Consider the following 8,755-nt stretch of genomic DNA (forward strand, 5'->3'; position numbering starts at 1 on the left):
TTCCATATAAATTTTAAGATTGTTAGTTCTATTTCTATGAAAATGTTATTGAAATTTTAATAGGGATTGCACTGAGTCTGCAGATTGCTTTGGGTAGTATGGATATTTTAACAACATTAATTCTTCTCATCCATGAGCGCAGATTATCTTTTCATTTATTTGTGTCTTCTTCAATTTCTTTCATCAATGTCTTACAGTTTTCAGTGTATAGATCTTTTGCATCCTTGCTTAAATTTATTCCTATGTATTTTATTGTTTTTGATACAATTGTAAATGAGATTGTTTTCTTAATTTCTCTTTCTGATAGTTCATTCTTAGTATATAGAAGCTCAACAGATTTTTGTATTTGATTTTGTATCCTGCAACTTTACTCAATTTGTTTATTAGTTCTAACAGTTTTTTGTTGGAGTCATTAGGGTTTTCTAATATAACAGCATGTCATATGCAAATGTGATAGGTTTACTTCTTTCTGATTTGGATGGCTTTTATTTCTTTTTCTTGCCTAATTGCTCTGGCTAGGACTTCCAGTACTATGTTTAATAAGAGTGGCAAGATTGGGCATCCTTGTCTTGTTCCTGATCTTAGACAAAAGCTTTTAGTTTTTCACCATTGAATATGATGCTAGCTGTGAGCTTGTCATACATGGCTGTTATGTTGAGGTATGTTCCCCCTATACCAACTTTGTAAGAGTTTTTATTACAAATGGATGTTGAATTTGTCCAATGCTTTTTCTGCATCTATTGAGATGATTATACAATATTTATCCTTCATTTTGTTAACGTGGTGTATCATATTGATTGATTTGAGGATGTGAATCAGGTTTGCGTCCCTGGAATAAATCCCATTTGATCGTGGTGTATGATCCTTTTAATGTAGTGTTGAATTCAGTTTGTTAATGTTTTATTGAGGATTTTTGCATCATATTCATCAGGGATATTGGCCTGTAAGTTTTTTCTTTTTATGTGCTTGTCTGGTTTTTGTGTCAGGGTAATCCTGGCCCTTTAAAATGAATGTGGAAGTGTTCCCTCTTCTCCTATTTTTTTTTTTTTTTTGGAAGAGGCATTTTTCACAGAAATAGAAAAAACAATCCAAAAATATGTATGAAACTGCAAAAGACACTGAATAGCCAAAGCAATCTTGATAGAAAAGAACAAAGCTGGAGGCATCATGCTTCCTGATTTCATACTATATTACAAAACTATAGTAATCAGAACAGTATGATATTGGCACAAAAGTGGACACATACATTAATGGAAAAGAATAGAGAGCCCAGCTCCATGGCAGTGGTCTTGGCAATTATTTGTTGGATTTGACACTAAAAGCAAGGGCAACAAAGGCAAAAATAAACAAATGGGACTACATCTCTAAAAAGCTTATTCACAGCAAAGGAATCTAAGAATCTAACAACAAAATGAAAAAAAGCAACCTACTGAATGAGAGAAAATATTTGCTAATCATATATCTGATAAGGGGTTAATATCCAAAATATATAGAACACATACAACTCAATAGCTGAAAAAAATCTGATTTTAAAATGAGCAGATGGTAGCCAAGATGGCAGAGTAGGAAGACCCTGAGCTTACCTCCTTCCATGGGCACATCAAAATTACAACTATTTACAGAGAAAGTATCTATGAGAATGACCTGAGGACTAGCAGAAAAAAATTTCCAAAACTAAAAATATAAAGAAGGAACCACAATGAGATGGGTAGGAGGGATGGAGACACACATATAGTCAAGACCCACAGCCCTAGGTAGGCAACTCTCAAATGGGAAAATAATCACAATTAAAGAGGTTCTCCCATAGGAGAGAAGGATCATAACCCCACATCGAGCTGACCAAACTGGTGGTCCTCCACTTGGAAGGCGAACCCCCAGAATGTCTGACTTTGAAGGTTAGTGGGACTTACATATGGAAGAGCTATAGGAAGGCTATAGGAAACAGAGACTCCACTCTTGAAGGGTGCATGCAAAATCTCACATGCTCTCTTTCAGTACAGAGGCAATAACTTAAAAGGAGCTTGTGTCAGACCTACTTGCTGATCTTGGAAAAACTTCTGGAGGGGCAGGAGGCAACTGACACTCCCCCTGGAGACATAGACAGTGGCAGCAGACATTTTAGGGAGCTTGTTCTACTATGGTGCTGGCAAGCACTATTGTGGAGTGCTCCCTCTAGCCTATTAGCAGGCCTGCACCAGTCCCAGAACCCCTCAGGCCATGCTGCCAGTCACACCAGGATCCACCGCTGCTGACTCCACAGCCAGGTATGCCAGGACCCTGCCCTGCCCACCAGTGGGCTTGCTGCCACCACACAAGGCAGGGCCTGGTAACAAATCAGGGCAGGGGCCAGCTCTGCATACCAGCAACACATGGTAGTCAACCCTGCTACAACTCATGCAGTCCACACAGGGATCATCCCTAGAGCGTAGAGCTCTGGTGACCAGAGGGAAGTGTGCTGCTGTCCTCATAGAACATCTCCTACATAAGGCCACATATTCAAGATTGGGAAATGTAACTGACATGTCTAATACATAGAAATAAACATAGAGAATTAGGTAAAATGAGGAGACAGAGGAATATGTTGCAAATGAAGGAACAAGACAAAACTCCAGAAGAAGAACTAAGTGAAGTGGAGATAAACAATCTACCTGGTAAAGAATTAAAGGTAATGATCATAAAGATGCTCAACACATGGAAGAAGAATGGATGAACACTGTGAGAAGTTTAACAAAGAGTTAGAAAATATAAAATAGAACAAAACAGAGCTTAAGAATGCAATAACTGAAATAAAAAATACACTAGATGGAATCAACAGTAGATTAGATGATACTGAGGAACAGGTCAGCAAACTGAAAGAGTAGTGGAGATCACCCAAGCTGAACAAAAAGAGAAAAAAGAATTTTAAAAAATGAGGATAGTTTAAGAGACCTCTGAGACAGCATCTGTGACTGAAAGTAAGGGGATGGAAAAAGGTATTCCATGCAAATGGAAATGAAAAGAAAACTGGGGTAGCAATACTTATATCAGACAAAATAGACTTTAAAAAGAAGACTGTAATGAGATGAAGAAGAACATTACATAATGATAAAGGGATCATCGGTCCAAACAGATCATTGATCCAATAGTTAACAATTGTAACTGTATATGCACCCAACATGGGATCACCTAAATACATAAAGCAAATATTAACAAATATAAAGGAAGAAATTAAGAGTAACACAATATTAGGGGAATTTAACATCACACTTACATCATTGGACAGATTATCCAGACAGAAAATGAGTAAGAATTGTGGCCTTAAATGACACATTAGATCCAATGCACTTAATAGATATATAGAGAACATTCCATCCAAAAGCAGCAGAATTCTTTTCAAGTGTACGTGAAACATTCTCCAGGATAGATCACAGGCTAGGCCACAAAACGAGTCTCAATAAGTTTAAGAAGATTGAAATCATATCAAGCATCTTTCCCAACCACAAAGGTATGAGAATAGAAATCAAATACAAGGAAAAAAACAACAAAAACAAACACGTGGAGTCTAAATAATATGTTACTAAACAATCAATGGGTCAGTGAGTGAAGATATAAAAAATACCTGGCGACAAACGAAAATTAGAAACACAGTGATCCAAAATCTATGGCCTACAGCAAAAACAGTTCTAAGAGAGAAGTTTATAGCAATACAAGCCTACCTCAGGAAACATCTCAGATAAACAATCTAACCTTACACCTAAAGGAACTAGAAAAAGAAAAACAAACAAAACCCAAAGTTAGTGGAAGGAAAGAAATAATAAAGATCAGAGCGTAAATAAATAAAGTAAAGACAAAAAAATAGAAAATATCAATGAAACTAGGAGCTATTTCTTTGAAAAGATGAGCAAAATCAATAGGGCTTTAGCCAGACTCATCAAGAAAAAAAGAGAGATGGTCCAAATCAATAAAATCAGAAATGAAAGAGGAGAAGTTACCACGGACAGTACAGAAATACAAAGGACCATAAGAGATTACTGTGAACAATTATATGTCAATAAAATGAACAACTTAGGGCTTCCCTAGTGGTACAGTGGTTGAGAATCTGCCTGCTAATGCAGGGGACACGGGTTCGAGCCCTGGTCTGGGAAGATCCCACATGCCGCGGAACAACTAGGCCAGTGAGCCACAACTACTGAGCCTGCGCGTCTGGAGCCTGTGCTCTGCAACAAGAGAGGCCACGATAGTGAGAGGCCCGCACACCGTGATGAAGAGTGGCCCCCGCTTGCCTCAGCTAGAGGAAGCCCTCGCACAGAAACTAAGACCCAACACAGCCAAAAATAAAATTAAAAAAAAAAAGAACAACCTAAAAGAAATTGATAAATTTCTATAAACATACACTCTCCCAAGACTGAATAAGGAGGGAGTAGAAAATATAAACAGACTGGTTACCAGTAATGAAATTGAATCAGTAATAATAATAATAATAAAAAACCTCCCAGTGAACAAAAGTCCAGAACCACATAGTTTCACAGGTGAATTCTATCAAACACTTAAAGAAGAGCTAACAACTATTCTTCTCAAACTATTCCAACAAATTGAAGAGGAAGGAATGCTTCCAAACTCATTCTACAAGGCCAGTATCACCCTGATACCAAAACCAGACAGACACTACACAGAAAAGAAAATTACAGACCAGTATCACTGATGAACATGATGTAAAAATCCTCAACAAAATATTAGAAACTGAATTCAATAATATGTTAAAAGACTAGTACACCATGATCGAGTGGGATATATCCAAGGGATGAAAGGATGGTTTCAATACCTGCAAATCAGCCAATGTAATATACCACATTAACAAATTGAAGAGTAAAAATTATATGATCATTTCAATAAATGCAGAAAGGCTTTTGACAAAATTCAACATCAATTTATGATAAAATTTGTCAACAAAGTGCATTAGAGGAAACATACCTCTGCATAAGAAAGACCATATAGGGAATTCCCTGGCAGTCCAGTGGTTAGAACTCCACGCCTCCACTGCTAGAGACCTGGGTTTGATCCCTGGTCAGGGAACTAAGATCCTGAAACCTGCATGGTGCAGCCAAAAAAATTAATTAAAAAAAAAAGAAAGAAAGAAATGCCATATGTAACAAATCTACAGCCAACATCATACTTAATGGGAAAAAGCTGAAAGCATTTCCTCTAAGATCAGGTACAAGACAAGGATGCCCATTCTCACCACTTTTATTCAACATAGTATTGGAAGTCCTAGCCACAGCAATCATGCAAGAAAAATAAAATAAAATAAAAGGAATCCAAATTGGAAAGGGAGAAGTAAAACTGTCACTGCTTGCAGATGACAAAATACTACACATAGAAAATCCTTAGGACACCAACAAACAACTGTTAGAACTAATAAATGAACTCAGCAAAGTTGCAGGATACAAAATTAATATACAGAAATCTGTTGCAGATCAGAAAGAGAAATTAAGAAAACAATCCCATTTATAATTTCATCAAAAAGAATAAAATGCCTAAAAATAAACCTAAACAAGGAAGTAGAAGACTTGTGCTCAGCAATCTATAAGATACTGATGAAAGAAATTGAAGGCAAGAGAAACAAATGGAAAGATATACCGTGCTAATGGATTGGGTAGTTCTGTACTACCCAAGGCACTCTACAGGTTCAATGCAATCCCTATAAAAATACCAATGGCATTTTTCACACTAGAACAAATAATTCTAAAATTTGTATGGAAACACAAAAGACCCCAAATAGCCAAAGCAATCTTGAGAAAGAAGAACAAAGCTGGAGGTATCATGCTCCTTGATTTCAAACTATAATGAAAGCTATGGTAATCAAGACAGTATAATAGGGTGGCTGGGCAAGATGGCGAAAGAGTAAGACGCGGAGATCACCTTCCTCCCCACAGATACATCAGAAATACATCTACACGTGGAACTGCTCCTATAGAACACCCACTGAACGCTGGCAGAAGACGTCAGACCTCCCAAAAGGCAAGAAACTCCCCACGTACCTGGGTAGGGCGAAAGAAAAAAGAAATAACAGAGACAAAAGAATAGGGACGGGACCTGCACCAGTGGGAAGGAGCTGTGAAGGAGGAAAGGTTTCCACACACTAGGAAGCCCCTTTGCGGGCGGAGACTGCGGATGGCGGAGCGGGGGATCTTTGGAGCCACGGAGGAGAGTGCAGCCACAGGGGTGCGGAGGGCAAAGCAGGGAGATTCCCGCACAGAGGCTCGGCGCCGAGCAGCACTCACCAGCCCGAGAGGCTTGTCTGCTCACCCGCCAGGGCGGGCGGGGCTGGGAGCTGAGGCTCGGGCTTCGGTCGGATTGCAGGGAGAGGACTGGGGTTGGCTGCGTGAACACAGCCTGAAGGGGTTAGCGCACCACAGCTAGCCGGGAGGGAGTCCAGGAAAAGGTCTGGAGCTGCCGAACAGGCAAGAGACATTTTCTTGCCTCTTTGTTTCCTGGTGTGCGAGGAGAGGGGATTCAGAGCGCCACCTAAACGAGCTCCAGAGACGGGTGCGAGCTGCGGCTATCAGCACGGACCCCAGAGACGGGCATGAAATGCTAAGGCTGCTGCTGCCGCCACCAAGAAGCCTGTGTGCGAGCACAGGTCACTATCCACACCGCCCCTCCCGGGAGCCGGTGCAGCCCGCCACTGCCAGGGTCCCGTGATCCGGGGACAACTTTCCCGGGAGAACGAACGGCGCGCCTCAGGCTGGTGCAACGTCATGCCGGCCTCTGCCGCCGCAGGCTAGCCCCGCCTCCTCCGTACCCCTCCCTCCCCCTGGCCTGAGTGAGCCAGAGCCCCCGAATCAGCTGCTCCTTTAACCCCATCCTGTCTGAGCAAAGAACAGACGCCCTCAGGTGACCTACACGCAGAGGCAGGTCCAAATCCAAAGCTGAACCCCGGGAGCTGTGTGAACAAAGAAGAGAAAGGGAAATCTCTCCCAGCAGCCTCAGAAGCAGCGGATTAAAGCTCCACAAACAACTTGATGTACCTGCATCTGTTGAATACCTGAATAGACAACGAATCATCCCAAATTGAGGAGGTGGACTTTGGGAGCAGGACATACTATTTTTTTCCCTTTTCCTCTTTTTGTGAGTGTGTATGTGTATGCTTCTGTGTGAGATTTTGTCTGTATAGCTTTGTTTTCACCATCTGTCCTAGGGTTCGGTCTGTCAGTTTTTTTGTTTTTTTTTTTACTTAAAAAAAATTTTTCTTAATAAATTTTTTCTTAATAATTTTTCCCTTATTTTTTATTTTAAAAAATTAAAAAAATTTTTTTCCTAATACATATTTTAATAATTTTTTTCTTATTTTTTATTTTAAAAAATTTAAAAATTTATATTAAAAAATTTAAAAAGTTTTTTCTTAATAAATTTTTTCTTAATTTTTTTCTTATTCTTTATTTTAATAGCTTTATTTTATTTAATCTTACTTTATTGTATTTTATTTTATTTTATCCTCTTTCTTTCTTTCTTTCTATTTCTTCTCCCTTTTATTCTGAGCCGTGTGGAGGAAAGGTTCTTGGTGCTCCAGACAGGCATCGGGGCTGTGCTTCTGAGGTGGGAGAGCCAACTTCAGGGCACTGGTCCACAAGAGACCTCCCAGCTCCATGTAATACCATATGGTGAAAATCTCTCAGAGATCTCCATCTCAATGCCAAGACCTAGCTTCACTCAACGGCCAGCAAGCTACAGTGCTGGACACCCTATGCCAAACAACTAGCAAGACAGGAACACAGCCCCATCTATTAGCAGAGAGGCTGCCTAAAATCATAATAAGGCCACAGACACCCCAAAACACACCACCAGATGTGGACATGCCCACCAGAAAGAAAAGATCCAGCCTCATCCACCAGAACAGAGGCACTAGTCCCCTCCACCAGGAAGCCTACACAACCCACTGAACCAACCTTAGCTACTGGGGACAGACACCAAAAACAACAGGAACTACAAACCTGCAGCCTGTGAAAAGGAGATCCCAAACAGAGTAAGATAAGCAAAATGAGAAGACAGAAAAACACACAGCAGATGAAGGGACAAGGTAAAAACACACCAGACCTAACAAATGAAGTGGAAATAGGCAGTCTACCTGAAAAAGAATTCAGAATAATGATAGTAAAGATGATCCAAAATCTTGGAAATAGAATAGACAAAATGCAAGAAACATTTAACAAGGACCTAGAAGAACTAAAGAGGAACAAAGCAATGATGAAAAACACAATAAATGAAATTAAAAATACTCTGGATGGGATCAATAGCAGAATAACTGAGGCAGAAGAACGGATAAGTGACCTGGAAGATAAAATAGTGGAAAGAACTACTGCAGAGCAGAATAAAGAAAAAAGAATGAAAAGAACTGAGGACAGTCTCAGAGACCTCTGGGACAACATTAAACGCACCAACATTCGAATTATAGGGGTCCCAGAAGAAGAAGAGAAAAAGAAAGGGACTGAGAAAATATTTGAAGAGATTATAGTTGAAAACTTCCCTAATATGGGAAAGGAAATAGTTAATCAAGTCCTGGAAGCACAGAGAGTCCCATACAGGATAAATCCAAGGAGAAACAGGCCAAGACACACATTAATCAAACTATCAAAAATTAAATATAAAGAAAACATATTAAAAGCAGCAAGGGAAAAACAACAAATAACACACAAGGGAATCCCCATAAGGTTAACAGCTGATCTTTCAGCAGAAACTCTGCAAGCCAGAAGGGAGTGGCAGAACATATTTAAAGTGA

Source organism: Balaenoptera musculus, chromosome 1 (genome assembly GCF_009873245.2).
Source record: "Balaenoptera musculus isolate JJ_BM4_2016_0621 chromosome 1, mBalMus1.pri.v3, whole genome shotgun sequence".
Taxonomy (NCBI): Eukaryota; Metazoa; Chordata; class Mammalia; order Artiodactyla; family Balaenopteridae; genus Balaenoptera; species Balaenoptera musculus.